At 40.9% G+C, this 23,580-nt stretch overlaps 1 long non-coding RNA gene across 1 annotated transcript; it reads left to right on the forward strand.

The window, feature by feature from the left end:
- Positions 1-1,238: 1,238 nt before the first annotated feature.
- LOC104684366 lies at positions 1,239-23,052 on the forward strand. The gene is made up of 3 exons (XR_002043723.1): positions 1,239-1,697; positions 8,193-8,272; positions 22,217-23,052. It is a non-coding gene; the product is annotated as an uncharacterized LOC104684366 (long non-coding RNA).
- Positions 23,053-23,580: the final 528 nt, after the last annotated feature.

Here is a 23,580-nt window from a genome sequence, read left to right on the forward strand (position 1 = left end):
ACTTGATGAATCCTTGTGGATCTCTTCCAACTCAGAACATTCTGTGATTCTGTAATTTGTACTGTTTGTATTATAAACAGGAATGTAAGGTACTTTTCAGATGAAAAAGCAGAATCTGTGCCCTAAAGGCATGGTTTGACAGGTTTTCACCAAACATTCACAGAGTTGTTGCTAAGCTTCTCTGAAGGTGAGTATTTACTGGTAAACAGTGTTTGCTGAATACTACTGTCTTCCATGTTCAGGCGAGTTCATTCCATGAACTGAACCCCCATTATAAATAGTAGAAAAATAATAGTAGAAATGGCAGCCTTCAAAAGACAGAATATTTAAATTATATGCATCTTTTACCTTCCTCTCATCCTTCCATCAAACTCTAAGTACACATATTCATTTTCTTTTGTCTTAAATACTCTCATGAAACACAGTTAGTCTTTACAGAATAATTGCTGTGTTTGTTTGGGTTTTATTCATAGATGTGATGCAGTGGCAGTCATGTCAGTAAAAAAGCATCAAAATTTCCTACTGCAGGCAGAGACCCGCACACAGTGACTAAACTGGATTTGTCCAAACTTCTGCCTTTTCATTCTTTCTCAAATGCTTTGTGGGGAAGTTGTTTGTGCTCTGACAAGCAAACTATTGTGTTTGTTTGTTTGTTTGTTTGCTTTTAAGCGTTAGGTATTTTAAAAAGTTCATTTTTTATGCTCCAGTGACTACCCAAATTGCTACTATCCGTTAGTATTTGCCTGGAGGATTAGGACAAACATTTAGAATAAAGTGCCCAGTGTATCTCTTTGATTATTACAGAACTACCACATGAAGTATTATTTGGTGGCAATTTTATGATGTGCCTAAGTGGAATAAAATGTCAATTTTATTAAAAAAAGAATGCACCCAAGGACAGTGCAATGGGACCCTGATACAAAGGTTTTGCAATAGGACACATTCTCATGAAGTGATTTAGTGTCTCAGCTGGGACTTAACTCCCAAGGAGAATTCCAGAATTGTCACTTACTGACACTGGTTTATTTTCAGTGGAGAATGCTGACTTCTCAGAAAAGGAGGAGGGGCAAGAACCATCTCATTTGTTTTATCCCTGTGTTTGGTGGGTCAGGGCAAAGTTATTTGGGGGCAATTGTGCTGCATTCCTTGTCAGATACTCATTCCTCAAGTGCTGAGCAGGGCATTTTAGTGCTTTCACTTAGGCTAGTTAAAAATAATAAATTGTATCAGAGGCTAGGACATGCATTTTATATGTCTCTTGTAAACCTTGCAGTCAAAAATCTCCATGAGCTGTGCAAATGTGCTGCAATCCTGTTAACATCTGGCAAGCAGCAAACGGGGAAAAAAAAACAGTTGAAAAAGAAAAAATCTTTACCATAATATTGCAAGGCAAGTTTTTAACTAGCTAGGGGTTTTTTTTCCCCCCTTATTTTGTATAGACCTGAAGTGACCAGCAATTTCTTAGAAAATATGCTGCTTCCACTGACAATTGTGGTTACAGTGTAACTTCAACTACTGGACTGTCTTGTTTGAAATGAATTGTCATTGCTGCATTTTGGAAAACAGCTCTTGAGCCTGATGGGAGAGGTGCAAGCTTGCAGCACTGTGTGTGTACATGTCTGCAGTCAGCACGTGACAGTAGAAGATGTAAAGATGAATGACTCCTTGAATTTCAAGCAACATGGAATGTAAATCAGGTAAGTCACAGGCAGAAACACTCATTTCTTGAGAGCCATGTCAAAACTGGAAACCATTTGAGTTCTAATTAATGAAATGAGAATAGCCACTTTCGGCATTATTTTCCCAGAGGAAGATGTTTTAAATGATAAAACATGTGTTATGGCTGCTGTTCCTGTCCATGTATACACATACATAGGCACAGAGGAAACTGATCCATTTCTTCTGTTTTTAAGTCATACTTAAGAAAAATACAAATTCTAATTTATAAACCAGGCAAGTTTCTTTATGATAAATCAAACTTAGAGTTAAAACATACTTTGAAATTTTTCAATTTTATCTTTTTGAGAGAAGATATCCATGCTTCATGCTCAGAAAATTCAGATATCATTGAAGTGCACTTTCTCCTATGATAGAAAAGACTTTCCAGGTGGATGATCCATTGCTTCTCAGGAGCTCTGAAGATTGTCAGTACCTATTTTACTTACATGTGTTTGTCTCCCTGGTACCCAGAACTACCCAATCCTTTCTTTTCAGTTAATTAATGTTTAACTTTAAGCTCAGCATGAGTATGGCAGGGCTCAGGCTGGACACTTCTTGAGGCCTGTGCACACCCCCATGTGTGGTAACACACTGACTCTAACAGGAGTGCAGGTGGGTATTGCTGGCATCCTAACTCACCTATCAGTGTGTAAAGTCTATGACAATTTCTTTTTATATAGCAGTACTTTCTCATGATTTTGAAAGAATTTACTAACAACATGGAGATCAATTAATAGCATTTTAAAAGTAATAAAATTGCTAAAAGTGACGGGCAAGATGTTTCTTGCATCATTACTTGAAGGGGGTCCACAGAATGGGGGATGATTTTGGTTTCTCCATCTGCATTGTCTTCCCTTTTCAGCCCAGCAGACAGACTCTCTTGCTGCACAGGGATGGCAGAACTCATGAATTTTGGGGGGGAGTGCAGGAAAGTTTGGGCAGAAGGGCAAAAGAAGAAGGAATGGAGACTGAAAGAGAGTGAGCATTATTTCCACTGCCTCAATGCTCCGTGAGACAGGAGCTGTTTTGAGAGGATCCAAGGTCCTTGAAGATGTCTGACTTCTCTAAAGGCTGCTGAGAAAGAAAGGCAGAAATAGAGAAGACCTGCACATCCCTACCTAATGGAATGTCTGACACTGATGTTGGGGGAATGTCTCAATTTCGAGTCTCCCTTAGCTTTAAAACCCTAGAAACTCCAGTTGAGGGGCATTAGGGTTTATGGCTTTTGGTGCAGGTAAGCTCCAAACTAAACTCCAACTAAGTAAGCCACTTGGGTATGTAAATGAGATCCTTCTTCCTTGAAGGTGAACATGTAACTAAACACTGATGAATCAGGAGCTAAATTATCATAAAATTAGTCAGTGATGCTCTTGTTTCACTGGAATGGCATGTGGTATGAGCAGTTTGATGTATATTGTGATACCCTGAGTGACCCAGGGACCGGAACTGTTTGGAGTCAAGTCCTTAGAGTCAACTGCAGAGCTTAAAGTAGCAAAGTGCAACAAAAGCATTTGGGAGTTGCAGTTCTTGGAAGAAAGCACTCTCCAGTGTGTCTGTGCTTAGGCAGTTTCTTCTTTCTTTTCCCTCACCATCCACTGGGTTCTGCTGTGATAACTGTGAGGCATCACTGTCCTTCATTGCCTGCTGCCTCTGCAGAGCTTTCTGAGCACTGAGATCAGGCAGGTATATCTGTGTCAAGTTGCAAAATATGGGGGAGTTAAATCAGGACATTCTAAAGATCTTAACAGATGCCAAGCAGCCATACTCAGAATTGCCAACACCTTTATTTTTATCTTACTCAGTTTGTTTTCAAGCTTGAACATTTGTGTACACTAAGATTAGAACTATTTGCATGCCGGGTTCCAGAGTTCAGTTATTTTTGAGTTAACTCCATAATTTTTTTTTTTTAAAGTGTGTGGCATTTGATCAGGAGAAGAAAGGGGGATGATTTTATTTTAAGCAGAAATAAAAGACACTTTTTCTTTCAAAATGGTTAATTAAACAAAGAAAAGGCAAAGCTATGCATGGACATCAAGCACAAAAAAGAAGGTGGTATTCTCTGGTGACTTCCTCTCTTCTCCAAAGGTAAAAATTAATCTAATTTCTAGATCCATGACAGCTAGTCCTTATAGCCACTATGGGATGTCTGCTATACAAAGAACCTGCAGCGCTTCAAGGGAAGTTATGGCCTAATGCAACTAGTGCCCCATGCTTGTATACCACCATTTATCTATTTTTTTTTCTAGTTTTCCAGTTCCCAGATAGATTGAAGTACATTTGAATCAAATATCCTACCAAACTCTTCTGATATGTAAGATATTTAAGGGGTAGATTCCATATGTCTTGCAGTTAACATCTGCTTGCAGATGTAGGTTATGTGTTTGTGCATGTGAAAACAGGGCTTTCCACTCAACTAATAGATTGCTTAATAAGACTACTGATGGCATAATCTATCTTTATAAAGTCCAGTGGCTATGAATTCTTCTTAGGGCTAATCCTGAATTTATAGCGTTTTTATGTATGAAAGTCAGAAATGGGAAGAAATGTTCTGCAGTTTCAGGAGAGCAGTACAGCCACTCACTGTGGCTGCTACTGTGTTAGGCTGGCTGCAGTTACAGCCAAGCCACTGCAGAAAAGGGGCTCTGTTTCTATTTGATTATTAAAAGCAGTGGTCCAGATGCAACATCTGGCTCAGGAAATCCCTAAACTCCTGATTGTCGGAAACACAGAGGATATTAAGGGAGGGGGGGGTGTGGAGAGGGAATCACTCTGCATGCACCCTGTTCTTATATTCTTTTCCTAAGCATCTGCCTTTGTCTGCTGTCAAAGGCAGGATATTGGGCTGGATGGACCTTTCATCTACCCTGGGATGGCAGTTTTCCCTGTTTGGGGGGTGGAGTGGGCTGTGGCTGTGAAAACCCATCATCCAGGATCTGACAATCCCAAACGTGACTTTCCTCTCCTGCCTAAACCTTTATGGCTGTAGTGCTTCATCTGCTTTCCCCAAATCCTGCTCAGAGCAGTAGTGCAGCATAGAAGGAGGGAAAGAGCTGGCCCCCTCCTCAAGGGCTGTGTATTATTATGTATTTATTTTGGCTTGGATGGAGATTTTTTTTTTCATTTCCTCTCTGAACAGGGAATTCAGAAAAGTGACATCATTTTTAATCCCTGACAGTTTATGGGCTTTGAAAAAGATTCTGGATAATACTGAGCAATTAAGATGCCATTTTAATAGTTCTTTCAAGTGAAATCAAGTGAGTAATTAAATAAAATTGAATGAGGACCATGTCAGGCCACCCACAAGCTCTCATATCCGCTACAAATAGATGAATAAGTTAGAGTGTGGGACAAATGCTGTGTCTAAGTGGTCCTATTTATGCGTTATTGGATGACTCTAGGAATGAGGCTTTAAGCTGGAAGATTTGTTTCCTTTGAACAATGTTTCCAAGCAAGAACATGCAAGATTGTCAATTGCTATTCAAACAGCAGTAACTTTCCCATCTTTTTAAATTTTTTTGTGGTAGTGTTAATGCCATTGTTTTGTATCAATGGTCTGCAATAAAAGTCACAGAACATAAACAGGATTTTTTGCATTAAATGCTGGATTAGAATTTCTGCTGCCTAGTTATTAGTATGATGATATATGAATGCTTTTTGAAAGTTGCTTTAGACTGCAAGCATGGGGTATGGCATTAAGCATGGTTTGCATTCATTCTACACAGATAAAAAAAGCAAAGTGCAGACAAAGGGAAAATAAGTACTTTTGAGATATACAGTACAGTAACTAAGTAGGTACTGAAAAATGGTATCTCTCAGTTGTAGATCAGTTCATTTTCTTAGGGTGAAAAAACCTTTTAGGCTTTTCCAATCTTACATGTTAAATTTTGTGCTAGGATTTCTGACCATAATTAGAATTATTAACTGTAAACTGTATTTCTGAAGTCTATTCTTTGTACTGTGACTGGGATACCTAACCCTGTCTTAGATCTACACAAAATATTGAAATTTTAAATTAAGACAGATATTAATATCATGACATATGATAAGAGCCTTGAAAATTGAGTTGCATCTACAGCATTGTTTTTACTGAAATGCACATGGGGGAGGCAGCGGTTTAAAACAACAGCCAAAATAATCCCATTGTATTTCACATACAGATTCACAGAAAAACTCATCTTTTTCCTAAAGAATTTCCTCTGTAGGATACCTTCTGAGCACAGCTGATGGAGTGGGTACCAGATAGCATTCCATATTCACCCCACATGAACTTGTTTTCCCTTCATCTCAGGGCATGGGTCATTACTCCATGTCTGTAGGTGCTACTCTGGTACAAATCATACTTGCTGTTTTCTTTCTCTCCTAAAACATGCTTTTCTGGTTTTACTTTAAGTTTGGGACAATACAGGCCCCCTCTGGTGGTCAAAATATCTTCTGTACATTTCTCCAGTATTTCACTCTAAAGATGTTTTGCTGAGGGGCCAAAATGTCTGCTTTACATTTTAAAGTAATACGACCATTGTTAGTTCATTTTTCTAAGAAAACCACCGGAATGAGCCAAAACTGGAGGAGAAAAATGCGTAGGAGAGGTGTTCCAGTGTGTGTCAGGTCCCAGGAATGTGGTCAGTGACACTGATGGGCGCACACAGAGAGTAGCTGCAAAGTTCATTGCACCAACTCTCCCCGCCCAGCTGGCGCTCGGGAGTAGGGATGGTGCTGGAATGCCAGGGCTGGGTCTGCTGCTGGAGGCAAGACAGTGCCTTAGGGAGAAATGGGAAACCAAATGTTACTGCTGAGGAAAAATACCTGTTTAATTTCACTGGCTGCTCTTTCTCTGATCACTGGAAACCACAGGCATACTGGATGTGGCATGCTGAGGTACAAAATATAGGTACAATGTTGAGGTACAATATATAGGTTGATTTACTAGTTTCAATGGCTCCCCTTAATTTGGTAGAGTTGCACTAAAAACATTTGGACTTACAAGAGGGTTATGATATGCAACATTTAAATTTAGAGGAAGACTCTTCTAATCACTAATATGTTTGCATGTGAAAAAGTGGTATTTCCTTTTGCTGTTGTGTTGGTGTTGTCCTCTGTGGCAAGGTATTTCAGCAGCATCTGATTTCCTGGAGGCTGAGACAGTTTCTGAAACTGCTGGGGAAATCAAACAATGTTTGAAATCACGATGGCATCTTTAAAAGCAACTATCATCTGTGTCATCAGGAAGATAATCCCAATGGCTATCCCAAATCAGGCTCAACAGACACTAGACAGGGCTTCTCCTTCCCTTCTGAATCTGGCTGATTCTCACACATTGCACAAGCTTCCACTGGCATTTCTTAGCCTGTTCCCTAAGCCCTGGACTTGACTTTCTGTCTGCTGCCTCCCAGCAGCCACACATACCATCCGCCACTCAAAGGATAAAAGAGTCCTGTCAACACAACAGCTGACCAAGAAAAGGAGTAATTCACCAATGTGTTTATTCACTGAAGAACACTCGATCAATTCTATCAATGGTGACAAGGAGGATTTAACAGGAACATACAATAATTCTGTTGTTGTTTTAAAATCCCACTAGCCACAATAATGGCTGCTGAAGCACTTATCATTCTCGTGTGATTCCTATTAGCCTATTCTTAAGGAAGCCAAGGAAGAGGGATTGTGCTGTTTCATAAAAATACATTTAATGCAAGTGTTGGTTCCCAGAATCCCCTGCTTTTCTTCATCTGCTAGTAGCTCTTCTGCATACCTCTGGACTGCAAAAAAATCACTCTGTGCTTTAATCCACTGTGATGTTTTAAAACTGCTAGCAGGGGTCATCCTGGCCAAAGGCTTCTGAATGGGGAGGTGGGGGTGGTTCTGTACTAAGTCTGAAGGCCCTGCACAATTTGCTAGTAGGTTCGTACTGTCAGTAGCTGTGTGCTGCCATCAGAAAAGAGATGAGCTGCCAGAGTAGCTGGACTGCTTAGAGTTTCAGGTATGGGGTTTTTATTCAGGTTTATTAATTCCTATGTCATAAATAGATATTTCCCAAGTAGAAAGTTAGAAATGGGCATGAAATTTTTTATTAGTTCTTTTCAATGTAGGATTAAGAAAATAATATTTTTAATGAGATTTCTCTTAGTTATACAGCTACAGCCGTTTACCATATGAATAAGCAATACTTGCTCACAGGGTTGTGAGGAGGATAATCACTTTAAGAAACAAAATGAAAATGAGTTTATAGCTGCTTTGAACTTTCTTTTTCAAAATTTCAAATGCTGGATTACATTCAAAAATTGTTTTTTCACCTTAAGAAATGAAGACACTATTCATATTCAACCTTCAGAGTCCTTCTCCTTTACTGAATTGAAACAGTTGTTATCAAAGTCTTGTTCCTGTATTAAACTCTGAATTCAGTCCTTGACCTTCTTTTTGATGAGTGAAATAGTCAGAATTCATGGGCTTTCTCATAGCTGATGTTTATTTTCCAGGGAACTAATTAGCAGTGCTCGAGCTACATGAAATGGAAGTGTTAAGGTGCAACTCAGGACTGTGCATGGTTATAGAAAAGGTGAGTGACCAACCCATCTTCTATCATGGTCTTCTTTCATCTTCCATGCGGTGAGCAGTGGGACTCCTGGGGCACCAATTTTGTGTTCTACTGACTGTTCCTGGAATTCCCCTTTGCTGGCTTTTGTTCAAACAGTGATTTTGGTACAGGGTTTATAGGATAAGGAAGATTGGTCATGTCCACGTTAAATGCTCTTGTGGCTTTTCTCTGAAGTTACTATAATTTATCAGCATCCCTTTTGAACTGCAGGCACTAGGCCAGGACAGTATTCCAGCAGTATTTGCTCCGGTCGGCGTGCAGACATACGATATCCGTCCTACTGGATACGTCCCTGGGTATCTGCTCATGTATCCAAGAACAGCATTGTCTCTTTTAGCAGCATGTCACACTGGGAGCTCCTGTTCAGCTGACAAAGCAGCATGACTCCAGTATGTTTCCAGCGACCTACGGCTCATGAAAGAGATCCCTTTTTTTCCTAACTTCAGTTAATCATGAAGGGAAACAAGATTACATTGAGGTCTTTTTAACCTTTTTTTTTTTCCCTGGGGACTAGCTTCATTCCTGTGCCCCAGAAACAAAGACCTTAGGTATGAATGGCTAGATGGCTGAAAAGATCCATTCTCTTTCTTTGTTCAGGCAATATACAACAGATGCCAGCAAAGGTATTGAAAGAACTTTTGGTATGGGCATATGCATTCCTCTGAGTGGGTGCTTGCATGCAAGAAAGTTTATATAATTATGATAGTAAAAGCTGATATTGCATACTATCCTTGCTGCAAACTACTAATTAAAGATGAACAGGACTACCCTATTTATCCTATTGCTGGTACTGAGAGCTGCTCCAAAATACTATTCCAAAGATCAGTGAAAAAAAATGCTAAGAAAAATACAGTATGCAAGTGAGTAGTGGGCAGGCATAAAGAGTGTGTATATCCAAGCTGCTGTGAGGTTCCTAATTACTGTAAGACAGTGTGTTCATGTGACAGAATCCGGCTGGGATTCTCCATCCATCTTCCTCATTACTACTGTTGGCAGCTCCCCAGGCTCCTGCCAGGGAAATCCAGCCCCAAGGTGCTGTGTGCAACCTGAACATCAGAGGCTGCTAAGGATGGCAGGTCACAATCAAGGGACAGAAAGAATTAAGTAAGGAATTTCACAGCCACACATGAGGGTGGTGCTGAGGAAGAGGGGATAGAGACAAAAAGGATTTTTCAATAGAAGTGCCCAGTTTACTAGCAAGATGAGCTGAGGGCAGAAAATGAAGTTGAGTTGAGCTGGTAGATCTAAACAAAACAAGGCAGGAGCTGGGCTGTGACATAGGCATGAACCTCCATAGCAGCAAGCAAACGAAGGCAGAAGCATGCGCAGGCTTCATTGCTTTATTGCTTCGTAGTGCTGTGTACTTGGCAAGCTCCTGACTCACCCTCTGCCAGAGGATTTTCCTGGCTAAAACAGTCTGCTGGCAGATGCTCCCCCACCTCAGACCCAGAGATACCATCTCCCAAACAGCCCTGTGACTAAGAGGAGGCTGACTGTATTATTGTTAGGGTATCCTGAAAAATATAGATAGGAACGCTGGTTGCAGGAAGAGCTTTGAACGTTGCCATGCTCGCAGGAACAGAGTGCTTTAGTGTGTGAGGTCACTCACAGTGAGATTTGCCCTTAAAGATGGGGCTTACTTCAAACCATCAATCTGTAATACCAAGGTAGGAAAAAGTAAAACAAAACTCCCTATTAAAGCAACATTTGGAAAGCATCCTCTTCAAGGCCTTCATGGGCTCAGGACACTGCAGGCTGCAGTACCCCAGCTGTGGTGTGCACTGGTGGGCACTCAGAGACATTGTATGTGGCTTTTCAGGCCAGGCAGAACCCCTGCCTTGGTAGAGACAGCTTTTCCCAGCCAAAATGGCAGGACTGCTCTCTTTCTGTCTGCCTGTCCCATATTTCAGGGCACTGGAATATCATATGGTACTAAGGGGATTATGTCATGTCTTCCCCCTTCCTCCTGCCTGCTTCCTACCCTTAAGTTCACTTGATTAATATTTCTATTGTATATTTTAATCAGTACAATCCTGGCTGCAGGCTACCTTCCCCTGTTCCTGGCCTCTTTAAATCACAGCCGTTTATATAATCTATATTATTTTAAAATGTTCATTGTGCAAGGACATTTTAGGATTTGTAATGTTTAGCTTGCTGTGATGTTTGCACAGGACCTGCCCGTGACATACATTCAGCATATACCAGTTTGTGGTGGCAGGCTGCCAAAACTACCCTGCCTCTTATCACCTCTTCCCCTTACAGTTTGTTAGATTCCTGGCAAATGCTGCCACAGGTGTTAATGCAGTGAGAACCTACCTGTATCTGTTCCTTAACACCTATCCTGTGCTGTGCCAAACATGGCACAGCAGAATCTGAGAATACTGACTAGCCCAGTGAACTGGAGTAGAGGTTTCCATCTCTCAGGAGGGGTGCAAAGAGGGGCTCATGTACCCAGAGGGGTTTGCCAGCCACTCAAGGCGAGAAGTGCCTCCAGCGACTCTCTGCTGCTATAAACTCTGAACTTCTACAGCAGCCTGAGCCATACTGGTGGGTGCAGGCTTTAGCAAGCCCACTGACCAAGTTCACTCTGCTCTTGACTATCTGTAATGCAAGTACCTATGGAGAGGTACCAGCGGTAAAGCAATCATGACAATTATGTCATTTCACAGTGTCAACCTAAGCATGCAGTGACAGAGGCAGATCTCAAAAGAGAGTGACCTCTGGCAGTGAAAAAAAGAAAAAGCAACAGTGAGCAGCTGGGAGGGTGCCCAGAAGCTTCAGTCTCTGACCCAGTTCAGCTGTAGATACAGCAACACACCCAGGCAAAGCCTCATTACCATCTTTATAAATTTCTGCAATATCTGGGTGTTATCTGAAGGTTTGCCTTGAGCATGCCCATGAAGTCTGAGCCTCAGCTGAGTTGGGCTGTAGAATATACAGGGGAAAGTAACAATGCTTCTTTTTAAGAAACCGATATCAGCATCTGAAATAAGTCACTGTGCTTGGCTTAGCCAAACCAAATTCCTGGTGTCTGGAGTTTTGTCTCTCTGGTTGATAGCAGGATTAGATACAATATGCATGAATATACTGCGCAACCATGCAAAACCAAATAGTGCCGCAAAGTTAATTGTGGTTTAATTAATACAGTCTGCTGCTCCATGCTCCACCAAGTTTTTGATTATTTGTCCATCTTTAGATTTTCAACAAAGCATTCCTGCACTGTTGGATGCCTTCAGAAAAAGAAGAGAAAAATGTATCTTCCTTTCTATTTTGGAAGTTTGGCTTGTTTTCAAGCCATTTTATTCAATAAAATAAATTTTTTTGGTTTATTAACAACACATTTGGCATGTCCATTTTTCAGGACTTTTTTAAGATTCTAAATTTTTGTGAATTTCAAAGTGAAGAACATGAAATATTTTTTACACGTGGCATAAAAAATTAAAGCCATTTCAAACCATGTTTTAGTTAAGGACATAAACATGTTCCTGAAATATTAAATTTACTTGTAAATTGAACAATTTCAATTTCATGTCTCAAACTCCAGCTTTTAAAAACATATCTATCTTAACTACAAGGGGGTACTTCTGCCCACTCGCAACATTTGACACTGGGTATTTTTTTCTTCATGGTTATTTGGTGTAAAAGGCTAAAAATAAAAGCATATTGTTCTGAGCATTGTGGACAACTTTTCCAGACAGGGAAAACTGAGGGTTTTATGACTTAGGAAAGCAGTGTTCCCAGAGGGCTGGTCTGCTTTTTTTTCCACTCTTCCCTTTAGGATTTTCTGAAAACATTTCACTTACTGTTGGCTCTGCAGTACATTTATAGTCTCATATTTTTAGGTTTACCACGCACAGAGAGGTGCCACAGCACACTCCTGTACGATCACCCACTCAGACGTGACCAAAGATTCAAACTGGTGGAGGGGCCTGGTTTTGGTTTTCCCCTTCCCAACCACTAGGAACAAATTTGCTCTGTGCTTAGAATGGGTTGAGTGTTCAGTCCCATGAAGGGGCAGCAGCCCTGGCAAGAAGAGGAGCCCATGGAGGTGCCTGCTCCAGCCCGGGCTGTCCTCTCGTCCAGCTCCCAGGGCTATGCCCCAGCCAAAAGCCCGCGCCCTCCCATCATTTCCCAAAGCAAAAGCTAAGCAGAAGCAGTGCAGTAAGGTTTGAAAGGGTGAAACACGCCTTTGTCTGCTCCCTTGTCATCCTGAACAGCTGGGTTAGAGCTGCACACAGCCCACGGCCATGAATGGCAATATTAACTTTAAAAAGAAAATCCTCGTTTTGATTGGCTGAGCCAGCTGTCTGATGGCACAGCTTTCCAGCAACTTAGAATTTCTTTGTAATTAGGGAATTATTGCAAAATAGGGAACAATAACATTATTTGAAGACTGATACTTAAACTGGGATAGCCAAATTTACCTTCTAGTTGTATCTAAATTAATAATCTAATTTTGAAAGGAAATCAGAACCTAACAGCTGTTGGTGACTTTTCTTAAACTGTTTTAGAAAGAGTCAGATTATGATTCTTTTGAGCATTTGGACACTTGATAGCCTATTCTTAGAGTATACTTCTGTTCGTTGTTAATTTTAATTTTTTTACCTGGCAGTTTAACTAGTAAATGTACAAATGACTTAAAACTTAAGCCACATAAAAAGTATTTTGTTTTCAACAGAGGAGTCCAGTGTGAATTTCATGTTCAACACATGAGCCAGGATGTGACTAATTGTCAAGTAACTCTATGTCAATATTTCATGGGTTTTTTAACTGATAAGCTTCACTGTCAGACTAAACATTCTAGTATTTGGTGTTTTCTAAAATGTTATTGAAGTGTGTTTTCTCTAGTACATCTAGTTATTAAAGTCTTAATTCCACATTATTTAAATATTTTGTTAAGGCTATGTTATTTAAATGGCTTTGTAAGGCTAAAGCTTATTTATTTAACTGATAAATCTATTCATGTAGTTAATAATTCTTAAACATCCCACCTTTTTTAGTGGTTTAGACATTGTCTACACCTCTGCAAAAGAAATTTATATTAACAATCACAAGGTATTAGGAAGTACACTGGATATAAAGTCCTGTATAAACATAGAAGTTGTTGTTAATCCGTAAGTGATGTGCTAATAGACTTGCAGGTAACTTGACATACATGTTATCCACTCAGGACAAGCCTGAACTTTGCTAAGGTGGAAAGAAAATTCTCACAGAGAAAGCACGGAGTCGGTACAAAGTGGTGGTGCATAAATGGAGGCTGGAAATTAAAAGAGCGTGTCAGCTTTACAAAGAAGTGGTGGGGCAATGAAAATGAGGCTATGAAAATGACATTGGTATGCCTGTGCCCCATGGCTGACTGGGTTGCTCCTAACAGTAAGGACTGCACTGCTGGCTGCCTCACCCTGGGATCTTGCTTTATGGTCCATCATGTTCTTGTGTAATGAAAGGGGCTGGCTTCCTGTCCTGTTAAGCTTCCATTTACCTGGGCATGGTACTCAGGAGAACTGGACTATAATTCTGTGAATGTTTCCAGCACAGGGCAGGAAAACAGACAGACATAAGAGTGGAAAAGTGTTAAGACTGCAAAGCTCAGGCATCTTCGTATTCCACCTCCTCGAATTTAAAAGGATGCCTAAGCAATGCTTATGTTCTTTGCTGGATCAAAACTTCCATGTACGAGGTGCAGCGTGTCCCTCCTCTTCTTCCCTGAATGTATTTTCACTGTCCTGGAAGTTTCTGCTATGTTTCCCCTTCTCCTTTCACAGTTTCCCCTTCACGTTCCCTCTGATCTCATGCCACCAACATTTCCAAGGCTGCGTGTCTCTCCCCTCTGTGTTTCTGCTGCTCCCTGTAAGATGGGAGCAGGCTGTGTTTGGGTGCAGAAGATGCGCTGTGCCTGGGGCTGTGGCAGAGGGGGGCTCCCACATTTCAGGCTGAGCCCCCACCCCCAAAACACGACCAGTCATGCCTGTGAGACACAGGAACCCTGTGGGGCCTTCAGCCCTGTAAATGGCTGCACACTTGAAGTCCACTGTGTCTAATTAAACCCTTTTCCAGCACACCAGAGGATAAAAACAAGTAATATCCATCATCCTTTTGCCACCCAAACTGCTGTGTGCATTAGAAAGTCCAGTGTTGGCCTTGCTTTCCTTGACTTTTCCCCTGTGTAAAACGGGGGTACAGCTGTGCCAGTGTTTTGAAGTCTATAAATTAAAAGTGTTGCGTAGGTGTGAGTATTATTAGCTGCTTAATAGAACTAGACAGTGTTACAAATGAACCTGAGACAATGAGCCATGGCAGTGTCAGCTTAAACCCAGATAAGCTGACATTTTTGCTGAGAACTACTGAAGTACAAGAAAAAAAAATTGCCATAGCATTCCTGTAACTCCATTAAAATTCCTGTCTACCTGAGTCAAATGCAGCAGAGACCAAGGCTGAAAAGATCGCTTTTTGTCTCGCATTTTTTCAATGTCTCTTTCCAAAAAATGTAATTTTGAACAGCTAAGCACCTTTTCTTTGTCTTTGAGCCTCACAGAGATTTCCTGACAGGTTAGTGCATCCTAGCATACTACTGGCAGCTGTGTACTCAGTGCCTTTGTCCCACACAGGTGCTTTCCTTGAGTCAGGATGACAAAATCAGTTTTGGACACCAGGAAAGCAGAAGTATGATTTGCCATCAAGAAATAATCTTGGAATGAATGCGTCACCAAAATCTTTCTGTCTCACAACTGCTCACTGAGAGTTGCCATATGCAAAAGTGACTGGACCGTGATCCATGCAGAGTTATGGAGGGGAAATTTGTGAGGAAAAGCTGGGAAAACATGTGGGATTTTCCAAATGACCTTTTCTGGGTTCAGGAGCACCGAGCTGTGCGTGTTTATACAGTGTACATCACAACTGCAACCAGCACAGGGAACTGTCTTCTAACAGGGACAAAGGTAGGGGTTTTTCTTCGCTACTTTGCACTGTTACTTTTTGGTACCGTCCCCCGACCTCTTTTCCTCTGACTCAACACCTCATAAGGTGCTTGGTTGACTTGCTGGTTTATGACAATGAAACTGGTATATATAATTGAGAGATTTTTCTTAGCCTTTTTTATTTTTTTGTCTGTGTTCCACCTGCCACTTCTGAATTCACAGGCTACTACAGCATTTCCACTGAATTTCAAAGATTTTTCCCCACGTGCCAGTTAGTTGTGCCTAAGATTTAATTTGAAGATTTTTTTTTTTGAGTATAATAAGTTAACAGCTAATTAATAAATAATACACTGAATACGTTTCTATTGTATCTAGAGAGGTAATGTGGTATAAAAAAAAACCCCAACTGTACTGATTTTTCCTAAAGAACTTGGAAACAAAACAGTGTAGCCATTGTATTTCAAATATTAGAGTAATTGTTCAGTACGTGTGGTGCAACCCTGAATTTCTATGTCAGAACATGGTGCCAACTCTGAGTTTATGTAAATTGTGGTACTATGGGCATGCACATGTTTAAACAAGTGCTTTCCTATCTCCAGGTTATACAGGCATATTTCTGTATATGGTTTGGAAAAGCCAGACAACACTCTAAAGTGATAAAAGGGAACCTAAACCATGTGCTCGGCTTTCACACCATTGTACTTTTCAAACAAAGCAAAACCTGCTATGGGACTTGGATTTTTCCTCTAAGTACATTAGCATGTCTTATATATAAATCCTAATGAAGTTTATTCTTGTATACTTTAAAACATGTAGGTAGAAGAGACCTAGTAAAACAAGGAGATAAACAGAGAATAATTAATTGCCTGCAGTTGAAAGTGTTTTGTGCCATAGTTTCTGTTACTTCAGTATGCTCATAATCCTGTGACTTTAAGCATCTCTAAATTACAGGTTTATGCAGCCAAAATATTAGTGTAACTCCTTTTGGACTCAACAGGCTACCTTGTGGCTTAACCTACTACTGAAGGTCAGGAGAGTATCATTCATCTTCCACAACGCCTAGACATCGCCAGCTACACTTCTGGACGTATCCTGGAAAATGAAACTGTGAAAACATTCCAAGCAGTTCAATGGGATTATTATCTTTGACAAGATTCTCTTGACAATACACAAACCTTTGTGCACATATCACCATAATATGCAATAAAACTCAAAGGTCCCCCTTGGGACTGCTTTGCTTGCTGTGCACGGTATTTTGGATGGGCTGGCAATATGGGATTCAACACTACAGGGAAAACTAATTCATGGGTTTTCACCCACACTTGCAGTTTAAGCATTCATTGTTATTTTGAACGTTATTGTCTTACTTTTGAAGAAAGGTTTCTCATGTACCCTCCTAACATAACACCTAGCCCTGGAAGATTCTAATTACTGTACTGTACATCCCTGTTTGGATCAAATAGATTATTCTCTGAGTCAGTGCTTCTGGTTTAGTAAGTCACAAAAGTAAAAACATTTTCTTATTTATAGTTCTTGCTGGAATTATGCTGTGGAAACAATGGTTGTATATAATAGTTAAGATGCTGTGCAAGACTAGTTGATTACAAGATCAGACAGTACGCTCAGACCATTAGGTTTTCCCCAATATAAGAACCCTTAGTCAAATTAGAAGTGGACCTTAACAGGCAGTGCTAGTCCTTGAAACCAGGTTCTGTGTCCTCCACCACACTGCTGCTGGTTTGTGTCTAAGCCTTGTACCCTGGAGTGCTGCGAGGAATGACCACATGCCAATGGCATAATTTCATGACTGAGACACGATCAGAAAGTATAAGAAAAGAAGAGCATCTCACTGACTGAAAAACATCAGGATGATTAGGGGCTGCTTTAGAAATCAACAATGTGAGAAGGTAAGCATGATGTTTTGATCAGAGAACCAGACCTAGGAAAAACAGCAAGAAGAATAAGAGAGTAAAGAAAACTGCAGAAGGAAAGGAGAAGAAAGTTTGGTTTGTTACTGCATAGGGCTTTTATTCTCATTAGTATTAGGGGTTAGTATTGTTTTCAGCTATGAAGGATAATTTAGATTATGCTGATCTTGTATCACTGAGACAAGGAGCTGGACAGATTCTGCAGAAGAGATGTGTGTGACTCATGGAAAGAGTAACTAGTGAAGAACTTGCTCAACTTGAACTCTTGCTTACAGGGATTTTATTTACCCCTGGGGGAGGGTGAAGTTTTCCAGTTTGGCATAGAGCTAAACTACTTTACCAGTGAGAGAGAACTTGAAGCCTCCTTTGCTGAGAAGATAAGCTTTCATGATACAGCCTAACATGTACTGATGATTATTGCACAACCAGAGAGGAAAAAGATGCCTTAAAGCACGGGGTTTTTAGCTGTGAAAACTAGCTAATGGAGTATTCAACACGTGTACCTAACTAGATGGTCACATTAACTTTTTCATTCAATACATGAGACAAATCATCCAACATTTATTTACAGCAGGCACACTTAACAAAAAAGAAGGAAAAATGCTCCCTGCTTTAAGGATCCCTAGTAGCTCTTTCAACAATATGATACCCATATTCTCCTTCACAAAATGCTCCTTAGAGAATTCACTGAAAACTATTTTTTGATTTTTATTTGTAATGTGAATAGTAATCTACCTGCCTGGTGACATCATTATGGGCACTTTAAAAAAATTAGCTGTGGAAACATTTGGGAAGAGTTATATTTAAGAAAATTACTTGCTAAAGAGGTTTGTTTAGTTTAAACACAAATTCAGCCTTAGCTCATCTGTACAAACAAGTTTTAAAAGAAAGGAGAAAAAAAACCCACTTCCCTGATGTGCTGATCAGAACTCTTAATAGCAACCTTAAACATGCATAAGTTAAGAAAACTCCCCAGTTTCTCCAGAACAGGGCAGAACTTAATCCTCAGGCACAGCCTGCCTGAAAACTTGGAGACCACAGAGATGAGATGAGATTTGGATGCGGATTCCAAACAAACACTTTTAATAGGTGAGTTATAAATATGGATCCTCTTCTTTTTTTCCCCTTTACAAACCCTACATCAAATTGTGAGGAAATACTTAAACTGCTTTTGTGAATATTTTGTTCAGCATAACTATTTGTAAAAAGACTTCGTTCTACCTATTGGTGTTGTCAAGTCACTGAGATACTCTCTGCAATAAAAACAAATCTTAAATTCTTTCAGAAGGAAAAAGCCCACCTCACTTTAAGACTAAGAAAGCCTAAGAAAAGGTAGCAGGTGTGAAAGTTCAATTTATCGGCCCTATCTTTGAGAAGAGCTAAATCAATTAGTATAAATCTGTTTTAGTCTTTGAAAGATACATGATAACAGATGACAAGAGAAGACTGAAGAACTGTATAATTTTGGCTTGGAAAAGCTGCTTTAAATACTGAAACACTGAAGATGAAAATGTCAGTACTTGATGAGCTGAACTGTAAAGAATCACAAGAGATTCCTGCAGACCTGAAAACATTATGTATTGTATCTTTCACGAAACTGGCAAACACTCAAAAAAACCACTGGTGCTTTTGCCAGTCAGTGCTAAGGACTTACATATGGTCTTCGTTCAGGTTTTCTTGACTGGAGAGGCTTTCTCTCAATTTAAATTGTTGGCAGTCATAATTTCTGATTTTCATAATTGCAGTTGCCTTTAAATCAACTCTGGAAATCATCAAACTTTCAGTCCTGGAGCAGAATCCTGATCCTTGTCAGCCATGGCTACAACCCCACAGAAAATGAGGGGCAACACTGGCTAGTTCAGCTCTGAAGGAGTATAGGTACCACTTGATTTTAGGTCAGAGATGGACATCAATGTGCTTTGAAAAGGAGCAGACAAGAAGCTTATGTGCAGAGGTGGATCATTCCCTTTGTCTTCAGATTACATCTTTTCAGTTCAAGATTGTACATACACTGATTAGTCAAAACTGTGGTCCTAGAAAATGCTACACTTGTTTTGGAAGAAAAGGATAGGAATCTGCTTATTTTTCTTTTTCCTTTTTTTTTTCCCCCAGAAAATTTTAAACTTTAATATGAACAAAGCTAGCAAATTCATCTACACTAGGATCCTGAATCTAGAGAACTTTAATTTTTTGTATGCTGCTGGCTAAAAGTTGACAGAAGGAAAATGAGAAAATGAGAAAACGAGGCTACATGACCTGAAACTTCATGCTCCAAATGCCTGCTTTCCTGGATGACCCTGTTCTGGACAGATAATGGTTCTACTCTCTCCAGTCCAACTACATGTGACTCAAACAAGAATCACTCACAGACAGGCTATTTAGCACTGAGGCACATCCTCCAGACTTTTTTTTCAGCTAGGAATGCTGATGTGTAGAGCTGACAGACTCTCTGCTTGCTGCTCGTATGCGCTGCCTGTGACACTATGCTGCCCTGCAGATGTGTGTATTCTAACAAACCAGCCTGCAGATGTGCAGCGTTGGGGCCCGCTTGCCTTTGGGCGCTAAAGGCTTGCGAAGAAGAGACATCAGCCGAGACAGGGAGACAGCGCCGGGCCGGAGCCCCGCTGGGAGAAGCAGGGGAGCGGCCGCCTGGAGCAGGGAGTGAAGGCTGCCCCTCAGGTGGGCTCCGGTGCCAGCAGAGGAGCTGCGGTCCGTGACTCAGCGGCTGGCCCGCACGGGAATGTCTGCGAGCAGCACGGTGGCGTGCCCATGCTGGGGACGCACCACAAGCCCTCTACTGTTTAGATTCATCTGCTACTGCTTTAGGGAAGCGTGGTAAACTACGATGGCAGGTTTGAAACAATCTGACAGTCATAGAGGCTTATTTTAAATACAGCTATTAAGGGAGGATAAAAAGTTATGATTTTCATAATCATGCTTTTTTTTTTCTTAGGCTCAGGTGAACGCTGCAGAACTGACTACAATCTGAGAAAGATTGTATTCAAGTAGTCACTCACATCACCTTGATTTGGCTAATTAGAGACCATGTTTTGATTATCTGGTGCCGTCAGCCCCTACCAGGCCCTCCTCGGCTAAGCCTCTTTGCTATAAGGCCAGACTGAATCTGTATTTTCTAAATACAGGTGCTGGGCTGATGTGTCCCTCTACAGTACTATTATGTTACAGCCTGCCTGGTGGCAAGATCTGTTCAGACTGTGCCTGGTGTCATCTGTGAGCCCAGGTGTTTAGCCTTTTCCTGGGGTCTGCTTCATCCCTTCTGGCATATCCTAGCTCTTCCAGCCCTCAATCTCCTTCCCACGTGTAGCCTACACCAGGAAGTCGTCTACATTATTACCCTGCAGGCTTGCTTTCTTGAAACGGGTTTCTGACCCACCCAAAATGGGCAGCAGCTGTGCCTGTTTCCACCTGAGGCTGCTTGTTAGGCATGATGCCACACCTCATCACAGATGCATATGGTAACTGAGGGCAGAGGGGACCCTCAGAGGTCCTCCTGCTCAGACCAGGGTCAGTGTGCAAGCATCCTGATGAATAACACAGACACACTGCAGACTGACATTAAACATCTCTGCAGACACATTTAGCTATTGGAGGAAAAGTGATGGAAATGAAAGCCCAGCATGTTATTGCCTACCTACTTTAAAAACTAAAAAAAAAAAAAAAAAAAAAAAAAAAAAAAAAAAAGCTTGTAATTTTCATTCCATCACCTTCCACCACAAACCTTGAAAGAGCAGCAGACAGAGAACCTATACACACACTCCCCACCTATAACATTGGTGTGCTGGGAGCTGCTCCAAGCGCATCATTAGAAGTAGTATTCTGCCCTTTTTTAAATTCAGAGACGCAGGGTCTGCTGCTCCGGGTGCCCAGCTGGTCTTGAAACAATTGTTTACCTTGACAGTCAAGCTCAGGTACTAAGTAGGGCTCAGTACTTTGTGACAGGCAAAGGAAGGTTAAACTGGACAGTAGATACCCAAGCTGTCCACCCAACATCATCCCAAGCTATGGCTAAAGGGGGAGACCAAACACAGACAAGGCTGTGAAAACATTACCTTTCAGGTTATTCAGCAGCTGCTGCAGGGGTAATCATGGCTGGTGTTCCCATGAGCCAGGGCTCCTCTTTTCATAGTTACCACTTTTGTCTGCTTCACTTCCACTTATGCTGATTTGCTGGTCTGCCTAGATTATGCACAATTATGAAAACTTTAAGACATTCAGAAGCAGCTTTATTTTACGCAGACTCTCTTTCCTTCAGCTTTCATAAGTCTGAGCAGCACACAGTGCAGGGTCCACTGCTGAAGTTTATTTTTGTATAGGTTAGTATTCTTGGCATACGACATAGTCACGCTGTGAGAGTTTTCAAATATCAGTTATAATATTTACTTTGCTTTTGTGAAGAATATGTTAGTTTAAACATGTCTTCTCCTAAGGTAAAGTGAAATAATTGTATGTAATTTCTTATTTTTGTGGTCCTTTCCACCTAATTTCCTCTGCAGTTTATTTATTTTCAGTGTACACGGGATTGTAAAAAGAAACAAACAATTGCAAGGAATGGTGTAATAAAAAAGTTCCATAGATATTTTAATTGTTTTGTAGACAAGATATATTTATTTCCTTGAGGGGAAGAATAATTGCAACAGCACAGTGTGGAGATTTTCATATCTTGAAAAAAATCTTGTATTTCTGAATCAGTTATTTTCTGTATGTGAGGATGACTGTGAAACTGCCAAATATTCTAGAAGGGATTTCTGCTTGTTCGGAAAAATGGAATTCAGGACTATAAAAATCCACACAACTTCTTTTACCACAGCTACTGTCAGCAACTTATAAAGAAGTCTACTCCTACTTGCCTTAAGTGTATTTTGCTGGATATGGTGGTGGTCAGTAGCGACAGACTGGCCTCAGGCTTTTGCCAAACGGATCCAGCTTTCAGTGTGACTTAATGCAAGAAAAAAGAGTCCTAATCTCATTTGGTAGCAGTACGAGTGGGAATGATGACCCCTACTCCCACTATCATTACTTTGTTTTCTTTTCCCATCCAGACTTGTGGCTTTGGAATATCTGCATGCTCATCTGTCTGCTTCAGAAACTGAGTGCCACACAGGATCTGTACTGCTCCAAGATACGAATTCACATCATGGACCAAGCTTATCATAAAAGTTCCTTTGCCCCTGAAAAGCTAGTCTGCTTCAGGACCGCATGACTCCAGTCAGAAGAGCCGTCAGGATTTATCACCCAGCCTGTGTGTACAGTGCTAATGCAGCAGAGCCCTGATTCCAGTGGCAGTGGGAGAGTGGCTTTGGGAGATCTTTCAGAGAACGTGCTGGGGAAGGCACATTCATGCATCTTGGATTCAGCAAATCCAAGGAGGGGGAGGCAGAAAGCTGGTTACCCAAGGTAACATAGTGTGAGTCTGGAATTACTGGGATGTGCCAAGTATGGTCATTAGAGATCTCCAAATCACAAGGAAGGTCACCAGCAGCAAATGGGTACAGCAAAGCTAAGCTGCTTCCCCCCAAAGCCTCACACATCCATCCAGACCTAGTCTGACTGAGTTCCTTGGAAGTGGATGTAAGTGCCTGCATGAATAGAGTGAGCAAGACTTGTCCTTTTGTGAAATATTATTGATGATATTTATACTCTGGTAATACTCAGGAACAGCTGAGGCCTCAGGATATTAGTGCAAACTGTAGAGTAATTACAGTTTCTGCCTGAAAGAACAAACAACAATCAGGGTTCTGTTCTGAAAAACAGCATGCAGAAATGATGCTGGTATCTACATGGTCTTACTTGGCAAATCAGGTATGTATTCAGAGTCACGTGTGCCATATACTTTAGTGACATAATAAACACCAATTACTTCTTTTTCCTACTCTGATCACAGTGAGACTAAGCTGTTACGTTTTGTTCAAAAGAAATACTCTTCAAATTAGTGTCATGTTACCTGTACAGAGCTATGGCTAAAGGTATAATTTAGCCTGCAAAATACAGGACTTTTTTGCAGATGATTGCATAGTACAGAAAAGGAAAAGAGCAAATACAGCTCTCCAGCTGATTCTCATCTTACAGGAAATTATAGACTGCTTTTCCTCCTTTAGCTCAAAAGAAGTTTGGAGTAATATTACTGAAGCTAATGGAGCTACAGTACTGTAAAAGTTCTCTTCTATAGCCAAAATTGAGGTTAAACACAGCATTCAGCATTGTCAAATTCTAATGTTAAATGGGAGCTCCCAACCCAGCTTTCCTTACAGGCCAAGGCTTGCTGCCTGGTGGATCTACAAGATCACCAGAGCCATTTACTGGCCCTGCAGCTGGACACATCAGGCACTGCCAATCATCAACTTACTGCCTGGCTAATGAGGACATTGTGCCACAGGGAGATATGGTGGCACTGTGATGCATAAGG

The sequence above is a fragment of the Corvus cornix genome, chromosome 3, assembly GCF_000738735.6.
Source record: "Corvus cornix cornix isolate S_Up_H32 chromosome 3, ASM73873v5, whole genome shotgun sequence".
Lineage (NCBI taxonomy): Eukaryota > Metazoa > Chordata > Aves > Passeriformes > Corvidae > Corvus > Corvus cornix.